We start from the raw sequence: 20,044 nt of genomic DNA, 5'->3' as shown, positions 1-20,044 counted from the left end.
TGCTCTGAAGATCCATGAAGTGCTGAAGAAGGGTTTCATCCAAAATCTGCTGATGTCTAGAATGTTCACTCATTCGAGAGAAAACTGGAACCAGGAGCCCATTCCCGTCCTGTGGGTCCCTAATCATTAGATCAGTGGTTTGCAGGCTCAAACAGAGATGTTTAGGGAGTTCATTTCATCCCTTTCTGTGTTTCTGTGACTCAGCAGCTGTTCTTTGTTTCAGAAGGTCCTCTTCTGTAAAAATTTGCGGAGATTTGGTACTTTTACATTCCCATTCTCTTTAAAAGTCTGTCCTAAAGAATCCTGAGTCCCATTTCTTATCAGCACACAATCAGAAGTCACTTGATTTGTTCTGAGGGAGCACGATTTCTGTCAGTGTCACTTTCCCTTTCTAATGTTAATGTGGTGATCTGCTTTGATAATCATGACTATTGTAGAGTGACTTTGGTCCATTTACACTTCAGTGAGACAATTATTTATGTTAATACCTATCCTTAACTCCTTAAATAGCTAGCTCTTTAAATGTCACTTTGTACTAAATGGGACGGTGACGATTGATTGTAGATAAATCTCTGATTTGCTGATATTTATGCAAGAATATTTTGAAAAAGTAAGGATCTCCCTCCTAGAGAGAGGCACAGATAGAGGAGAAAACCTGATAGCATTTTCCATATAAATTTTTGTCAAAGCAAGAGTGAACTGTAGAGAATTTGGAGAATTTTACCACTCAAATTTTTTTCCATCCACTGGCATTTCCAACAGCACCATCGATTCCCATTAGGACAGGGAACCAGCAGCTTGTAAGGTAAAACTATTCCACACCTGCTGAAGAGGGAAAAGACTAGGACTGGAACAGCCTGCGTGCATCTGTGGACAAGTGAAAGGAAAATTAAGAAAATAAAAGTGACAGGAAGAAAATGGTTCTATAGACCACTCCTGATGGCAAAAGAGGTGAGTTTTCAGCAGATGAACAGGACCTGCTTTGGAAATGAGCCTGGGGGCTGTAGAGTGGGTTTAATTTCTGCTTCATTCAAGTGTCCCTTTTTTCTATTCCTTCTTTTTTTTTTTTTAAGAAAGGAGATTTTCTGTAAATGCTTAAATTTGTGTCAGCAAAAGGCAAAACAGAGCTGCGTGTGCCTGATGAGAAGGGGAAATTCTAACCCATGCATGGGGAATTGAGTGCCCTGGGTGGCCCAAAGTATTTAGAAAGAGTTGTGGCTGGCACTGTAAAGGAGCAGAATCTGTAACTGAGTTTAAAGGCCTCTTAGTCAAACTTATCCAGTGCTAACAATATTTGGTTTAAAATAATAATAATAATAATTATTTTATTTTATTTTATTTTATTTTATTTTATTTTAATTTTGTTTTGGCTTTACAGTTGACCCCCAAATTAAACCCTGAGCTTGCAGCAGTGTTTTACCTACCCAGTTATGCCTCCATGAGTTCTCTGTTAAATGTAACCAAAGGGTACAACACAACAGAGCCATCAGTGCCCAGGTGTATCATATGAGGTTGATTATGGACACCTAGAGCCTAAAATGACAATTACAATTGTTTTTCCTTCGAATTGTTAGAAAAGGCTACTAATACCCTCACAATCCTTTGACAGTGTGCTTAGTGTTTTCAACATGTAATGTTGGTAAAATCTGCAGAGGAATAAAATACATATTTAAGTAAAACCCTGTAAAATCTTAGGAGTATTGTATTCACATTGTTCCAACAGAGGTGTTGTTATCTGTGTTTTATTTTGTAACTGCTGCACATCAGAAGCTGATTCCTTTACATTTTCAGCACATATAAAAATCTACACAATACAGACCCATCTTTTTGGCAAATTGCTGAGAATCTTTGAAAAGACAGCTATGTCTTGAGACACAAAGAATATGTGCCTAGCCAAGGTATTTGTAAGTGCTTTTCTAATTCAAAACAAACAAACGACAAAAAAAAAAAGGTAGGTCAATAAATGTAAACTAAATTTGAGAGACAATAAAGAGAATAATGAAGTAACAGGCAGGACTGCTCAGATAACACAAAATGTTGTGGTTCTGTTTAGTCCTGAATCCACTGAGTAACAGCAGGTTGCTCGTATTGCTTTCTAATGCTACCTAATTCATTTCTCTAAAGATACAAATGTGAGTTGCATGACATCCCAGATATGAGCTTGGAAATGCCAGCAAAAACAACATCTTCTCCATGTCACTCACATTCCAAGCGATCTGGGGATAATGCTCTGCAGAGGCCCTGGCAAACATATTTCTGGAGCTCTTTGATCTTGTTACAGAGAGCAAGGTGTGTCTACAGATTCTTCTGAAGGCAAGATTTAGTTAATTGCTCTTGCACAATTTCAGGTTTGTCCTCTGCGTGGCAAGTAGTTATTTCCACACCTAGTGCAGCAAAGGACAGTGTTTCACCTGTCATGTCTCCAGCTCTTTCAATAGTTACGAGGTGCTGTGTTCATGGGAATTGTTAAACCTCTACTGTGTGATAGCACAGAACTAATATCTCAAAACAATTAGGCACGGCCTTATGTTTATCTAAGATAATGCAACACAGTCGACGTTTTCCTTGTGCTTTCTGTAGGGACAGACAGGAGCTGGCTCACTGTGCTCATTGTGCTATGCTCCGTTCTCAGTCACTTGCAAAACCTCATGTAGTAACACTCTTGACTCAAAATAGATTCAGTGGCTATGACTCAAAAGGGAGAATCTCACTCCTGGCACATAACTTTAGAAGGAAGAAGGAATTCTGTCACTGCAGTGTGTTTTTCTGGTAGTACCATAAGTTTAACTTCTTCGGAATCAGAAGGGCAAACACCAATACCAAGGAAAAGTGGCTTCAGTAGGATAATTACACAGGGGAGTAGTTGGAAGGGGCTAAATGAAACTCTGCCTCCTTCACTGGCCACCAGAAAATATGTGAACAAAGGATATCAGAGCCAGGACAAGCGCTGCAAAATCCTATGGATGCCCTGCTCTTTCAGTGCATCAGGTTTAGTGGATTAGGAACTGCCTAAGCTGAATTTCACATCTCAGGGACCATATTTATAAACCAGCCATGTGCTACCTTCTGTGAGTTTCTCTAGTCCCTCCCTGAAATTTCTCTCACTAGATGCCATGTTTTCCACCATGCTGGCAATATCCTTGTAATGCTGGTAAAAGACAAAAAAATAAAAGGTATTGTCTTTAACAATATAAACTCATGGATTCATTTGTAAATGGGTGAAGCTCAAATGAAGAGCTATTAATTCTTTTGTCACAAAGCAGGGTGTAACAGCAAAGATAAACTCCAATTGTTAACCCCCTTTTTAAGTGACCACAGGAGACCATGACAATACTGAGTTCTTGATTACCTGTCATATAAAATGAGAAGCAATTGAGAAGATATTGCCTGTAACTCTCATTTGGGGCAACAGCATAGAAATTTTTTGTATCATCATGCCTACCTTTTTCAGATTATTAGAAATCAAACAAGCTTTCAGCCCTAAGAGGTTGAGGAAAAATCAAATCTGGCAGAAGTAGCATTGGTCATGTGTTGCAAGTATAGGCATGAGAGGGGTGGAAAGTGAGGTTTCACATCAGTCTTGGTCTAATATAACTTGTTAGACAATTGTTAGGAGAGGAAGTTGATGTTAGCAAAGATACCCTTAAATTTGGGTGCATTTAGTTATAGGAACATCAAAAAGGCATCAGGCACATGGTCTTTTCAGCAGGTGGAAAAGGATACAAATTATTAAAAGATACCAGATTTCTGGTGATAAAGAAACTTTCATAACAATGATAAGAAGGGCCAAAAATCTCTGATAATGTTAGGTGATAAAATTTTTATTAATTTTTTATTGTCTGGTTAAGAGAAAATGTAGTTCTGGTGGCCTTATACCTATAATGATGTTCAGGGAACCAGATTCTGCCACTAATAAGCTCTGCAACCACAGAAAGTTCATTTCCAGGTGTTCTCGACCTGGGATGACAATTTTCTCTTTCAAATGGGTCTGCAGTTGAACTCTGATGAGATTTAATTTCTGCAGAGGGCCATAGTCCTGTTTCAGTCTACATTTTTAAACCAGCCACGTACTGGTATGCACAATTTAATTTCTGATACTTGAAGAAATGGAAAGTACGTTAATTTCATAGATGACTATTTTGAACTACTCTTTTTGAACTTTTGAGTAACTTAAAAAGTTGTTCAGCAACTCATGACCTTTTTCTCCTCTCCTTCTACAGATTTTTGCTACTTTGAGCAGCAACAAAACATTTCATTGACAGCAGTTTGTTAGCATTGGCATGAGCTGAACATCAACAATGCTTTGCATGCTTACATAACTATACTTATAATGCAAACCTGGTTGTCTGAGTCTCATAATAAACCTGGCAGGATGGTGCCTACTGTCTTTGAAGAGGCAGAGACTTTGGAAGTGACAGAAACATGACCACGAAACCTGTCTTTATATGTACAGACCAACCATGGCTTTAAACCAGAGCCTTTGGGCAGCACTTGGAGAGAGCTCGTCCGAGAAAACCCCTTGTAGGGTCTCTGTTCCAAAAGTGAGAGGTAGGAAAATCATCACAGATTATGTTGAAACTGCTCTGGAAAATTCTCCCTCTAAAACTTTGCCAGTTGGCTGAGAAAGAAGCAGGATGGCAAAGGAGGTTCCTGATTTCTGCAGAGGGGAGAAAAAAGCCAATCTCCAAACGTTTCTCAGTGGCATTATTCAAGAATTCTAGTAGAATTCAACCACATCCTAAAGAGATTTGGTGTCTTTGTGGTGCAGGGGAGTACAAGAAGGGGTTAGAAAAGAGGCATTGCTGCCTTGTTGCAGCAGCTGATGTGACAAAGAGGACTGGGACTTCCAGCACAGATGCCAGTTGAAGGGGGAGTCACACCCAGTGCCAGGAGGGAGGGCCTTAACTCTCAGACAAATTAATTACAGTTAGTAATTAATTTAGCCCTAATGTGTAGTAATCTCCAGCTGCATGCAGCACAAATGTAAATTAGTACACAAAGCTGGTGATGCAAGAGCTGTTTGTTTACAAGAGTAGGAAACTAATTGACTTTTCATCCTGTTGGGTTTCAGAGTGCAAAGCAGAACCAGTGAGATTCCAGCCTTCACTTTTCTGCAAATCAAATATGAAATAAAACATGCCCATAAGTATATCCATGTTTTTATCAATGTTAAAATTTGTAAAAACATTTTTTTCTTTATGTTACTTTGTTTGATTTCTTGAAAATCCAATAAATGAAAAATCTTGTTCTGAAGTGTGCCTACAGAGACCTTTACAAGAATTTGGGTTTCCTTGACATTCCCATTTTCAATGGAGTCTGGATCCAATTCTAGGCCTCAAAATCCAGAAAACACTGCTTTCATGCTTTTGGGTAGAGGGAAAGTAACATAAAATGGCTCCTATTCAGCTGTCCTGGGAATTGTCTTTTTTTCTAAAAGGATTAAATTGTTGGGGAAAAAAATACTAAATTTTCTGTGGAAAGTAAGCATGCTGTCTAGGGACCAGAAATGAGATTTGAAAGTTAAATTTTCCTCTCAGACAGTTTCCATCAATATTTTTCTGTCAGTCCTCATAAAAGCTGAAGACACCTCATAGAGCACTTTTATCAGATTTTCACTGCTTTGACATCCTTAAAATGCATTTTTTCAGGGTGAAGAAACACAGAAAGACTGGAGGGGTAAAAAATAAGAGTGCATGGCATAGAACTGGTGGCAGAGATAGGAGACTGGGAAAATGATCAGTTGCATTCACAGCTTGATTTTGTGACAACAAACTCTCAGTCAATTGGCTCAAGTAATACATAATAAGGTAGGAGAATAATGCTGAAATTGTCACTTCACTGCCATTCTTTTCCATCTTTTGCCTGGTCCAGGGCATGTTGAAATCTCCCTGGGTCCATCACTGCCATTCACTGTGCATTTCTGCACTGATTATATTTGTTACAGCTCCCCCTCCAAGTCACACCAGACTCTCAGATCTGCGTCCAAACATTGATTCGATCCTTTGTTCCTATTGCACTGAGGTTCAAGGGAGGGGGGAAGGAAAGAATACAGAACAAAACAGAGGAAGAGAGAGAAGGAATGAATAAAAGGGAGAAAGAGCAAGCAGAAAAGCAAGACAGCAAGAAAGAAAGGCAAATCAAGAGCACAAGCAAGGAAGAAAATGAAGGAAAGAAAGAAGGAAATAAATAAAAGGAAAGAACTAAACACAGGACCACAGTGGTCCCTTGTGACTTGCTTTCAATGGAATTTCTTTGGAGAGTCATTTAGCCCAAAGGGTAATAGCAGTAGATTCCCACAATGTCTTGATGGATTGGTGTGAATGACTCATATCTTGACTTTTTCCAGTATATTTCATAAGATTTACACACTGGGCAACCCCAGAATTAACTTTGAAGTGGCCCTTAGTTTTCCCAGCCTCTGAATTAGCTTCTGGCGATGACTTATTTTGGTGGGGACAAGAGTGATTTTGGCTTTTTTTCCTTTTTCATCAATATAGAGCTGGAGCCTTTCTGCTTTGCAAGCCCAGCTGGTTAAGCTCTGTTCAAATTGTTTGTAGAAAGGTCCATACACTAAACACGGCTTTGTTCCTTTGCTGAGGACTTGGGGCACAGAAACTTAAATAAAATCAAGCTCTCACTGCGTCATGTGAGCCCAAGTTTGAGGACCTGTCCTCCCAGCCCTGGAAGCCTGATTTGCAATGCTGAAATGAGTTAATGAGAGAAGGCTCCTGTGTGTGAGCTGCAAAGAGCTCAGACAGAGGAGCTGTGGCACATACCCCACTGCCAGTTACACATGGAGCAGCAGTGAGTGGGTTTAAAATGTGGATTAGGCTCCAAGTTTATCCTGCTTTCACTGCCTGAAATCATCCTAAAGCCTGTCTGGCTGTGAATGGGGCATGGCCAGTGCTTTCCATTCAGGATCTGCTCTAGCAGTGAATTAAATCCACCACGTGGCATTTGGCTCTGCATGTATTGTCACCTTCCACATCTTTGCCTTTTCTGGCACTGTGCACAACTAATTTCCATCATTCCCTCACAAAAAAAGGTTCATTTTATGGCAGTGCCCCAGGAAGCCTGACCTGATGCTTCCAGGACATGCAGAATTTGAATAAATAACTCATTTCACCAACACACAGCCTGCCATTCCCAGCCAGCTGTGGAGCGACTGTAAAGCTAAAACAAAAAAAGGCTGGTTCTTGATGACACATCCCTGATTCAGTTGGTCCTGGGGAAAAAAAAAAAAAAAAAGGCAGGAGGTTTCTTTGCCTAAACCTGCCAGTGGAAATCTGACACCGTTTGGTGGTTAGCAATGAAACGCTTTATTAAACTTCAATCGCTCTTTGAAACTGAATGGTTTCGATTGCCACACAAAATGAAACTGCTGTCGTTTGGTCACTGCTGGGATGTTGGCTAGACAAGCCATTGAAAAGCGCACTGCAGCAGCAGCAAACAGATAACGTTGCGTTTCTAACTAGATGTGTGGCAGTAGACTGATTTCCACCGTGAGTGAGTACCTGCCCCTCCTACTGTCTCTTGCGTTCGACCTGAAAACAAAAATTCAAAAAATAACTCACAGAATTCCCAAACAAATCTGTTGTCTTGCCTGATAGCAAAACAGAAGGTGCCCAAGCAGAAATGGTCTCCTGCCTCTCTCTCCCACTTTTTCCAGTGAAAGCTAGGCAGAACCTTCTTTGCTAATATGTAATAATTTGTCTTGAAAAGCCTATTGAAATAGTGTAAAATATCCTCTTCAGAGAATATTTTTTTTCATAGAAGTCATCTTCCATTTAATGACTTTTTTCTTTTTATCTGCCACAACATTACACCAATACCTGCCTACGAACAGTAGGACACATCAAGAAAAAACATTGAAAACCACATACATTGAAAATCACTCAGTCTGCAGGGTCAGAAAGAAAGAAAACACGTAAAATGCTGAATGACTGAAATAACCATGATTTCAGGAGAAGCCAGGGCCTTGCCAAGGATTTTGGAGCCACCTCTGGTCATGCACTTATTAAGAGGTCTGGGTGTCCAGATGCCCTGGCAGGGGCCTTTCTGAGGTCTTAGTAGCACAGAATGCTGGGCATCTAATATGAAAAAAAAAACCAAGATTCAAGTTGTTATGTGATGCCACTAAATCATTCAGTATCTGGAAGCTCTTCTGGGGCTGGTGTGCCTGACAGGAGGCAGCACGGCTGGGACAGCTTCACAATTCCCATCTCCTATATTGTCTGGAGTTTGCTTTGTTGCAAAATGTGCCACTAACAAAAGCTTTATTACAGGTTCATGAGACAAAGACGGCAGCTTTACAGACAGCCACTGCTTTTGTCTGTGATTTGACACCAATTACAGCTTCTTGCCCCATTTTCTGCCTCTCAGACAGTTTTTGAACTGTGGCATTGTCTTATGTTTCATCTTTCCACTGCTCAGTTTCCTCATTAGTCTCTTGAACTGTGCTGAGAGCTGGAATAATTATGATGCTGCTGAGTCCTTCTTTCAGCTGCAGAAGGGCATTAAAGGACTGAGAGGGAACGAAATTCCTCCCAGGGAAATCTGTGCTGATTTGTACCTGTCGTACTCTGGTTAAATGAATGGGGAAATCCCAAACTGAAAATATATATTTTTGGATATGTGTATCAAAGTAAAGGTTTGAAAGGCTTCATCTACACAGAGACAGCAAAACTAGGGAGCAAAAATAGAGAAATGCTTTTTATTGCAATTGATAGTTGGTGCACCAAAGCCTGTCAAAATTTATTATTAAATTACCCTTTAAATGGTCTTTTTTTCAGATTTTAGTCCAGATAGAGAACAATCTTGTGAAACCAGTGTCTTGCAGAAGAGTTTGCCACACTGGGACAAGAAGAACTTATTCCTGCAATGTGGCATCTCTCCAAAACTGACCTAGCTGTATTCCATAAAGAAAACAATAGAAGAAAATGGAAGAATGTAATCTGGAGAAGACTTTTAGACTCTTTTCTACTCAAGAGGATTCTAGCAGGAATCTTTGCAGTAATTGGTTTGAACTCTATTGAGGAGTACTGGAATTCACCAAAAACAAAAGTCAGCATTTCCAGCTGATCAGGGTTCCTTCACTCTGCACCTTAGAGAAAACTTTGTTTTAAGCACCAATTGGGCTGACAATAAATTACTCAGAATTAAAATAAAATTTAGAAAAAAAGCAGGAGTCAGGATCTCCTGGACTGTATATGAACCTGTGTTTCCCACATACTCAACTCTGGAACTGGGCTCGTCAGGAATCCCTGCTCAGTCACTTTGGAACCAGCTCTGGGATTTGGTAGAGGCTGCTCAAGACTAAAAATTTCCAGTGAGATCCTTTGGGCTCATCAATCAGCCTCTTACAGTGAAATGTTTTTCATCAGTTCAGTTCCAATCAGCTGTAATAACCTACAAAGAGAGAGATGAAAGCCCTGCAAGTGAACAAAACAATTACTGTCAGTATTTTTGAAATACTTACATTAACAAATGTTAGTGGAACACTTTTAGAAGGAAATATTTCTGCAAAGGGCACGAAATCATGACTGCAGCTAAAGCAGGATGATTGGGCTAAACAGAGTTTCATTCCCTGTTCTTGGCAGGAGGTGTGCTGATGGCTGTAATTTAATTCTGGAGCCAAACCAAGGCAACTCATCATGATACATCTGCTGAGTTTTGAGTATACATGGAGCAAGCATGTGTGCTCTCCTGAAATCTTTTCCTAGAAGCAAAATGCATTGCAAAGATTTACACATCTGTTGTGTCATCTTTTGACAAGGCTGATGAAAACCAAGGCATAGCCCCACGCAGGAATTTTGGTTGGGAGATATGTACTGGCAGAAGGGAAGAGAAAATATTGAGTACATCCATGGTGAATTATTAAGCAATATTTGGCAGACAGTAATTTTCAGTCACAAATATATTTATTTTTAAAATGGCTTGAAATTTGTTGTTCTTTTTCTCTAGTGACTAATGGCATTCTCTGTATCATGAAAATAGTGGATGAGTGGCATGTGTGAATTCTTGCATCTTCTAATGTGAACCAACAATAACCAACCTGTTATTGGGGTTTTCTTTGTTGTTTCTTTGATTATTTGTGGCGGTAGTAGCAGTTTGGCAGTGGCCTAGACACCAGCAAAAAAAAGGACATTATTATGTCCAGCCTATCATTACCTGCTGATTGCTTTCTCTCCACAGTGAGGAAGTTCATTTAAACATCTGCTTCAGGCTATCTTAGCAGGAATTAGGAATAGTAATTAGACTCAGCCATGTGTTCTCAGTTTCGAGAATTCAATATTCAAAAATGTAGAATCGGAAAACAACACAAAGGCAACTGCTTTTTCAAAAATGTAGTGTCCTGCAGAGGAAGAGCACAGCTTTTACCAAGTCCAGTAATAATACCCTGGAGAAGTAATGCTTTGTGGAAGATTTGTGAGGAGGACCTGCTGAATACATAATTTCCTCCAAGGTAATGTTGTTCCCTTGCATTTTGCACTGTCATTTCCTGCGCCACAATTTAATTGCACTTGGAAATGGGCCTTGGCTTTGGTGGAGGACACATCTCCTGAGGTGCAGGTCCAACACAAGATGGCCAGGGCAAGCAAAGACAGCAAGAACCCCTCATCTTTGCCAGACAAGGGTGAAGGCACCCGGTGAAGGATTTGGCAATCAACAGAAAATGGGCAATTAGGGAATGCTATTGGGTGCTGTCTCACTTTCCTCCACGTGGTGTTAGGAGGGCTACAGTCCTAACACACTTTTGTGGCTATTGCTGCAACACTTAAATCAGTTTGTTGTTTGTATTCCCTCAGAAGATAAATGGGCAGAGCCCTGTGGTGGAAGGATTTCAAAAAGGCAGTCACGTTAGGATTTCTTCCTTCCTTGTCTTTGTGTACCAGTGACCTTGCAGAGAAAATTAATACTAAATGTTCACTACAAGACAGGTGGGCTCAAACAAATCTTCAAATGTTGGAGATTTCCATTGCAAGTGGAGGGCAACCTGCAAAGGTAAAACTTGTCCTCAAGTCTTGCTTGATTTCCCCTTCACAGTATTTCTTAAACTACAGTAAACAAAGCATTTATGCGGCAGGGTGCAAATTTCTGTGTCCTTCAACAGCTGGTGGTGTTGTTCCCAGCACAAGTTTGGTTACTTCATATTTCTCCAGGCAAAATGTAATAACAAAATGAATGCACGTGTATTTCTGTAAACAAACACACACATGCATGGATATGAACATACTAGCCATTGTGTAGGAATGTCTTTCTCTCAATGAGCCTTTAACCATGCTGGGGATGAAGTGATGGATCTGACAGGAGCCTCTTGTCTGTGCTTTACTGCTGACTGTTCCTCTGGTGGTGGAATATGTCCAGAGCAAACACTGCCAGTGAAATGGTTGCTTTGCATCCTCCTGAGGAGAAAAGACAAGGAAAGGTGTCTGTTACTTGTTAAATATCAAGCAGACAATATACTTGTTAAATATTTCACCTCCTCCTGTCTCTTCATACTGAGGAAAGGAAACCCACCTTCACTGAGTCCTTCAGTCTTCTGTTTGCTAGGTCATATTACATTGGATCATAGTGCATCAGTCTCCAGGATTTAATGGCAGGGTTTCCTTTCAGGACAGGTGGTAGCTCCTGCCCATTTGAATAATTCCTCATTTATTTCCTTTTCCCATTTTTTCCTGCATTGCACAGGACACCCGTCTCTTCGTATCTGAAGGAAAGAGCTATTTCTCACTCTGCTTTCACAGACAGAAGGCTGTTGAGCACCAGAAAATGAGAAGGCTGGCTGGAGGTGCCTCATCAACATGGAACATGGTCATAATTCAAAGTGACAAAGCTGATGGCTGTTCGCCTCACCTGGAGGAAGGAAGTCTGGAGGCACAAGGTTTGGGAAGACGAAGCATTCCTATACTGATATTCCACAACTCACTGTGACTGCTTCATTCATAAAAGGCATTTTTCCTTAGTGCCACTACAGCGTGAAGGAGCAGAGGAAAGATCCAATTCCTCAGACATTTAAAGCTCAGCATTTATTGCTCAGATATTCCTACCACCTTCTGAGTCAGCCTTACACCCATTTTGCCATTCAGGACTGACCATTATCCAGAAATTACCAGGTTCTTCAGCCTGGGGAGGCTGAGAACAATTTAGCTGCATTAGCACGTTATTTTCCCCTCTGTAATTAACTCTGCTGTGCTGACACTGAAGAACATGCACTTGACAAGGAAGAACAGTTCTCTAGAAATGTTTTCAAAGAGCCTATTCCTCTTCTGCTCTGCGGTGAAATTCCGTATTTTTGCACTGCTTTTCTTCTGAAACACTTCCACTCAAGACAGAGGACAAGGGGAAATCCTATCTCCTGTTTACAAGCTTTCTGTGGTGCCTTAAAATATAGTGTCATCCTTCGTGTTGGTACATACTGTGCTAAAACAAACAACAATATTTTGTTAGCAGAAGAATTCGAGCCATTAACCACCTCACTCCATAATCTGGGGGGTATAGATTTGCAAAGCAGGCTGAGGGCAGACTGAATTTGCAACGAGCTCTGAAGGTGCCAGTAGAAAACCTGTTTCCCTAGAAATTAATTCCAAAAAATGCTGGCTTTTCGTCCTATAGCTCATGCAGTACTGCCATCTCGTGGTCCTCTCTGCTGCAGCTCTACTTTGACAGCAGAAAGCCGGTGGGAAGAGCCTGCTAATCCCAGCAGAAATAGTTTATGCTGTTAAATTGTGATCCTGCCAGATGTCTACCTGGATGCATGAGCAGGCTGTGCTTAGGTCATCTGCCAAAGCCTGTGGGAAGAAGATTTAGGGCAGAAAAGGATTCTGCAAGCACATGGACTTAGGGAACTTCCAGAAGGAAGTTTACCCCTGCAAAGGCAACAGTCCAGCTGTATTTTCAAACAGAACACAAACAATAACAATGAATTACCATCGTCACCTTAAAAAAAACCAAACAAACAAAACACAAAATACAAAAACAAAAATCAAATGACAATTAAAGAGTGGTTGGATTAGGAAGGGCGCGAAGCTGGATGCACTAAAGCAATTAAAAAACTGTTGGAGTAAGTGCTTTGTGAACAGCCTGACTGACTCTTAGTTTAGCATTCTCCTCCTTCCCCAAAGACCCACAAGCTGCAAATGAGTGGTCCCCAAAGGCTCCACTGCTAAGTATTTTGAAAGCATGGAATGCCCCAAGGAGCTTCTAGGGGATGCAATGGAATTTGAACTGCATGGGATCGTTCCCTGGTAAGCACAACAACAGAGCTACGCTTGTAATTCCACAGGTTTATGAATCACCTGCTGAAATCAAGGGGACAACGAATGTGCTGGAGATTACACATGTGCTGACGTCTCTCCCTGACTCAAGGCTGTATGGTGGAGAATAAATTACCCAGCTGGGCACAACTGACGTGTCAAGGAAGATGCGAGTTTGAGATTGGGGTATCTTGATTGCCCTAAGATGCTGAAGGTGCTGTTGGATAATACACAAATAATCCATTAAAAATCTTTTCATCTCGCAGGCTGCTCTGTGAGTTGTTGACATCAGAGTGTTGCTGTGCAAATATCATTTACCACTGAGACATGATCTCTGTTAACAGATATGGTGGATAAACTTGTGCCCATACCTGACTGGTGACCCCAAACGATGCTCAATCAGTGCTGGTATTTGGGCCATTTCATGTGGGCTAAATTTCATTTGCAATCATCAAAAAATTTTGGAGTACCTTGCCATGCTTCCATCAAAGCTGATTGCTTATTATGCATTCCTCCAAACACAAAACTTAGGTGATTTTTATTAATGACCATTATTATGGGTGATACAAACCTTATAGTTTTGCAATATATGGGGATTTTTAGAAGGAAAAACTCCTTTCTGACTCATGCTCCCCTTTTCAATTGACTGAGGAGGCTTTGAAGGTTAATGGCAATGCAATGGCAAACAAAGTGCCTGAGCTCTAGGCTTGGAACAGTATTTTGACCTGAGGGGCTGGGTTTAGTTTTTGTTTGTTGGTCAAGTGACAGCCATTTACTGCCTTTCACATAGCAAATCTGCTTTCTGAACAACCCAGCCATCACTGTACTGAACACGTATTTTGGTGCAGGCAGGAAGTCAAATGTAAGGACTTAATATCTTACAGCAAGTGCCATCTGTGTCTCCTGTGCTCCCATGAAGAGGTTTTTTTTCAGTTTCTTACCATAATGTTATATTTCCCTTGACAATTTGCAGATTAAATACATGTTTTCCTCTGGCTCTGAAGCAGAGAATGCTTCAGTGAAGAAAAGGCAAGTCTGTAATTTCATGTTGAAATGTCAAGCTGCTCTGGAGCCCGGCATTTCTCGTTTTTTCTGTTCTCACATACTTTATTCACTTCACATTGTTCCTTTTTAGGAAATTAGGTGAGTCCCCAGAAATGTGTGTAGGTTCCATTTTGGACCCCTGCAGCCACTTGAAATATCTGTGGACTTTGTGAACCATCTCCTCCAGCTAGGAGTCAAATGTCAGCTACAATAAATAAGAAATACAGACCCTGGGGACCAGAAGAATGCTGCTTCATGTCATTATTTCCTAGGTTTTTCTCAATGAAAACACTTTGGGGTACCAACTAAGAAATTAGCCTGTCCACATGTGCTGAACTCCAAATGCCATCAGAGAGAGTCAAGCTCCATCTCAAGAAGTCTGCCTGTGAAAGCAAAGGCTGCGGAAAAAAAAAACTCTCCCCCGAAATGTAGAGGGATGTTCTGTAGCTCATGACATGCTTCATCATGACCTAACTGACCTGAGTCTGCAAAAAACTTCTCCCTGAGTGACTCTTGTGTACATGAAATCCTTCAAAGGTCAGTGTTTTCCAGCAATAAACAATTACCAAACACAGAAGCCAGGCATCTTCAGTTTGCAGGAGTGGCACTTCTCAGAGCATCTGGATAGATGCTTTAAAAGCATTTTACTGTGTCAAAATTGCACCAGGAACCCTTGTGAATGGGTGTCACGTTTTCCTCTGGAGACTGCTAATCACAAAGGTCCCTTCCTGTGGCAGGCAGGTGATGCCACGCGGTTACAGAGCTGTGCAGCCTCAGATTGCAGAAGAGCTGCTCCTATTAAAATAAAAACAAAACAAAACAAATCAAAACAAAAAACACACCCAGGGAGTGGCTGGGGAAGAGCTGAAGTGAGTCATAGACCTCAGCAAGGTCCTTCCCGCCGTTCAAGCCTGATGGGTCAAATGCAGGAGATAAAATATTTGAGGGGGAAATGGAAAAATATTGTCATATGGCAAAAACACACTGATCATTGTAATTTTGTTTAGAGTTGCACAAATAAAAGTTAATACCAGTGATAATAACAGCTCTCAGCATTTATGATGTCTGAAATTTAGAGTGACTACTGCATTTGGGCATACTTGAATAAAATTAATATCTACAGTCGCTTTCTATGTCATGTGTTGAAAAGGGAGTGCTTTGTTCTCACCTGACTTTTGTATGTTCCACAGTTTTTGTCTTATGCTTTGCTGGAGGAGATGAAGGGATTGATTTACAAGACAAAACTTGCCAAGATTTGCAGAGACAAAAGAAACCCAGCTAATTATAAGGGCTTTGAAGATAATTCAAATAATTCGTCAAACCGTATGCTGGGATATCAGGGAGTAATGGCAAGCTGGAAATATCCAGCAAAATCCTGAGGCTGTTAGAAATGTGATACCACACTCAGAATTCTGCTAGTGGCCTCATCTGAAGGTAATTTTGACCATCATTCAAACACTCCAGGTTTCACCACGTTCTTGAAGCAGGGATGGAAACCCAACCGTCACGTTTTTGAATCCGTCTGCAATCCACCCTTTCATTCCTCTTTCAGCTCCAGCAATATTATCATTGTGCAACGGATTTATCTAATCAAACCTGTTCAGCACATGCTTTTGATGTGTTTATGTGGGAAGGTGCCAGGTGATCTCACTGGGTTCTACGCACGTTAGGGTGAAGCACCCCTGACTCACACCTTATCAATTACATTTTTTATGCTTTCAGCTCACTGGGAGCACAACCTCTTGGGGAAGTTTAGCCAAAGTTTGTCAAGTGTGGCTCCTGGAAGTGAAGCTGCCTTAGCAGAAGGGGTGTGATTTCAGGGAATGTTGCACAGCTCCAGATCACAGTCCAGGTGGTAGAATAAGCACTTACTTGTTGCTTCTGGAAAAGAGTGAAATCACCTTTTCAGGACAGACTAGAAAATGCTGGTTTAGTTGGATAAAACAGTCATGGGAAGGGAACCCACAGATTATGTGCCATTAGACAGACTGGTGTCTGTTGTGTGGAAATTCTGACAGTAAGCTGCCCTCAGCATATAAGGAAGAAAACTAGTGTTTTATTCACTTCTAAAACTTGGGAAGATATTCAGAAAATGATTGTTGCAAATTTCATGTTTTATAAAAGATTGTGTGTAAAATGAATACTGCTAAAATTTGGGGGAATTTATATCAATTTGTATACTCTTTTCCCAGGTAGCAAGTAAGAGGACAAGAGGAAATATGCTCAAGCTGTGACTGGGGAGGTTTAGATTAGACATCAGGAAAAGATTGTTCATTGAAAGGTTAGTCAAGCATTGGAAAAGGCTTCTCAGGGAAGTGGTGGAGTCACTGTTCCTGGAGGGATTTAAAAGACATATGTGGCACTTGGGGGCATGGGTTAGTGGTGGCCTTGGCAGTGCTGGGTTAATGGTTGGACTTGATGATCCCAAGGGTATTTTCCAACCCAAATAATTTTATGGTTCCATGATTCTACACACAGGTCGATGGATACTCATAAGTGTAATCACATTTTTTGACTGACTGCATCTCTGAAACAGCAATTGTAAAATTATGAAATACCACAATACCAGTACAGAGTACCTAAACTTTTAAAGCTGATATGGATGCAATGAATAAATCAGCTCAGAGTAAATAAATTATTAGATATGACTGTACTGTACCCACCTTTACAGTATTACAAGAAGTAAATTGTTCAAAGAAATACGTAGGGTTATGTGTGATTAAAAAAATAGAGATGCCGTGATTCATAAAAATAAATCCAGGAATTTCCTTGGATCCTTTCTTTTTATCTTTGTCAGAGAGGGTGTGGGGAAGCACAGCATCAGAAAATATATTTATTTCCTTTAAGATGCCTAAAAAGGCTTCTAAGGAAAGCTGTGAATACAGTGGTTTAACTGAGACCATTCTTTCTTGGAAAAGAGTGTCTCATCAGAGAAGAGAGTATCCTGAGAAAACTAGATTTGAGACCACATGGAGAACCTGAATATACATAGTCCATAGTACCCTGTAGTTGTCATGCCACTCTGTCATATTTGCAAAGTTATGCCAGCCAGGCAAAGTGCCCAGTGACTGGGGAAAAGGGAATATCACATCCATTTTTGGAAAAGGGCAGAAAAGAACGCAAAATTCTTGCCTCTGCATTGGAGAGATATGGATTTGATTGATGGATGGATAGATGGACAAGGAATTGGCTGGATGGCCACATCCTAAGAGTGGCAGTACATGTCTCAAGGTTCAAGCGGAGGCCAGCAACAAGTGGTGCTCCTAAAGAACCTGTACTGGCACCAATACTGTTTAATAGCCCCATAAATGGTGTAGACACCATTAATGGAGATCAAGGGCACTCTCAGTAAGTTTGCACAGGAAATTCCTGGATCTATTGCACCAGGACCATAGAAGAGGCACCAAAATGACCAAAGGGCTGCAACCCTTCTCCTGTGAAGACAGGCTGAGAGAACTGGCGTTGTTCACTCTGGAAGCGAGAGGAGTTTGGGAAGAACATACTCCAGCCTTTCAATTTGTAACAGGGGCTTATAAGAAAGATGGAGAAAGACTTTTTACAGGGAAAGGTGCTGTGATTTTAAAATTCAAAGAGGGCTGGATATAAGGAAGGAGTTTTTTGGAATGAGAGTGGTGAGGGCACTGGAACATATTGTCCAGAGAAGTCGTGGGTTCACCGTTTTTGGAAATATTCAAGGCCAGTTTGGATGGATCTTGAGCAACATAATCTTGTGAAAGACATCCCTGACCACAGCAGGGTGTTTGGATTAGATGATCTTTAAAGGTCTCTTCTAACCCAAACCATGCTATGGTTCTCTGATTCTGTGTGGTTTCTTCCAACAGCATTTGTCTTTAATAGTGTTCAAGCACTGTCTTAAAGTTTATTACAAAATTGTGGTAGTGCTCTGTGGTCAGCCAGTCAACTACATTAGAAATATTTTCTGTCTGTTTCCTAAGCTTCATATTTAATAAATATTACATCAAGCAGATGCATGAATGCAAATAATGAAGTTAGATGAAGTAAAGTTTGTAAATTACACTGGGGTTTTTCAGTCTTTTTGAATTTCCTAGAGTGCTAAATGGACAGATTTTAAACACTTCTTTATTTTCTATGTAATTTAACAGCACTTCAACAGAGGTAAGAGAGAAAGCACAAACAAATGAAGGATAATAATTACAACCTATGTATGTATTGCATTTATACATGTGTGCATGTGTGAGGTGTGTTATACAGGTATTTATACGCTCAGGCATACACTTTAACATTTTCTAAGAAAAATAGATCATCATGTGCCTCAATTTTCAGGAGAAGCTGGTGTTTCCTGCCTTTGAAAATTACAGTTGTATGTCTGCCACTAAGATACTCACTTTTTCCGGCACATTTCTCAGGGGACGTAGAGGGAAGACCTGAGGGTCTGCTGGCCTTCCCACAGCACACCTCTTCATTGAAACAGAGTATTTCTGCTGGAACTGAAGATGAGGAGAAGAAATTTATTAAGCTGAACAGTTGTCACTGCTTTTGCTGCCTTCACAAAATTCTGCATTTTCTTTTGCACCAGCATTTTTCAAGGGAGGCCTCACATGCCATCCTTTGTTTGCTTGCAGTGGAATTATAGTTTACTTTCAGGTTTATGTGAGGAAGGAGTGAGCATTAAACTAATTATGTTAGTCATATATTGAAATAATATTGGAACACATTGCTCAGTGATGCTGGAGGGGTGAGGAAGAAGGGAACTTGCTTTCAGTAAGAACTTCTTAGCATCTCTGTTCCTCTACCTTCTCCTTGATCACTCCAAGATCTGCTTCCTAAACCTGAGTTTTTATTTGGACACTAGGTTTTTAGAAGCCCCAGCTCAACATATATTTGAAATTATTTTTATCTGCTACAAGACTCTAGGGTAGAGGACATTTTTCCTTTCATACAAGAAAGTGTTGACACAACATCATGGATGTTTGGGAAGCTCTGACTCACTCTGCAGAGGATAATGGGTGGGACTTGGGTTGAGACTATAATTCTTTTGCTGGAGGGGGGTTTCGATCAGTTTGCAGTCTGGGACAATATTGTAAAAAGTTGTCAATATCTCACTGGCTTCCAAAAGCCAATTTGCCCTTCTTCATTTGCATTGACCTGGGGCAACAGTACACAATTCCAGTGGTTTCACCCAGTGTGAGTGAATGTGCCTGGCAATTTGAATAATCTCCCAGCACAGCAAATAGCCAGGGATACCTGGACCCTAGTTAATGTTTTTTTAATTAAAAAATTGGGCCCAAGCTGCTCCAAGCAGAATAATGGAGCAGATCCTATCTCTCTCCCTCTCTTTGGTCCATCACCAGTATCTACGTTGCTGGAACCACTCAGAGTCAAGAAGTCTGACAGAAATGAGCTTCACCTGCTGTCAGGGTTGCAGCCAGTTGGCACAGCTTAATCAGCTTTGTTGGGTGCAAAACAACCAGCTCCAACCTGTTCTGGAAGGTTGCTCCCCCACTTTACTGATGTCAGGTTGTTCTCCTCCTTCCTCTCTCTAAAAAAATGTTTGTCTTTTCCCCTTCAGTTACCTCTAGTGATTTAAGGAGACCCCAGGCTTTTCATGTTTTGCAGAGCACACTTATTCTACAAAATAAGTAACTTGACATCTCTCAATTTAGTTTTATCTCCACGCTGCTGTTGCAAGTTGCAGTTAAACTCAGCATAGGGATGCTGAGAAGTGTCAGCACTGATGAATGCTTTTAATAGAAGGGACAATA

At 40.7% G+C, this 20,044-nt stretch overlaps 1 long non-coding RNA gene across 1 annotated transcript; it reads right to left on the bottom strand.

Annotated features, from left to right (window-relative positions):
- Positions 1-9,437: 9,437 nt before the first annotated feature.
- LOC125319370 lies at positions 9,438-18,765 on the bottom strand. Its single transcript, XR_007200689.1, has 3 exons — positions 18,668-18,765; positions 14,867-15,095; positions 9,438-11,405 (listed from the first exon to the last, which is right to left on the bottom strand). It is a non-coding gene; the product is annotated as an uncharacterized LOC125319370 (long non-coding RNA).
- Positions 18,766-20,044: the final 1,279 nt, after the last annotated feature.

The sequence above is a fragment of the Corvus hawaiiensis genome, chromosome Z, assembly GCF_020740725.1.
Source record: "Corvus hawaiiensis isolate bCorHaw1 chromosome Z, bCorHaw1.pri.cur, whole genome shotgun sequence".
Classification (NCBI taxonomy): Eukaryota; Metazoa; Chordata; class Aves; order Passeriformes; family Corvidae; genus Corvus; species Corvus hawaiiensis.
The sequence above is the reverse complement of the archived record's forward strand: the minus strand, read 5'-3'. Positions and strand labels throughout refer to the sequence as shown.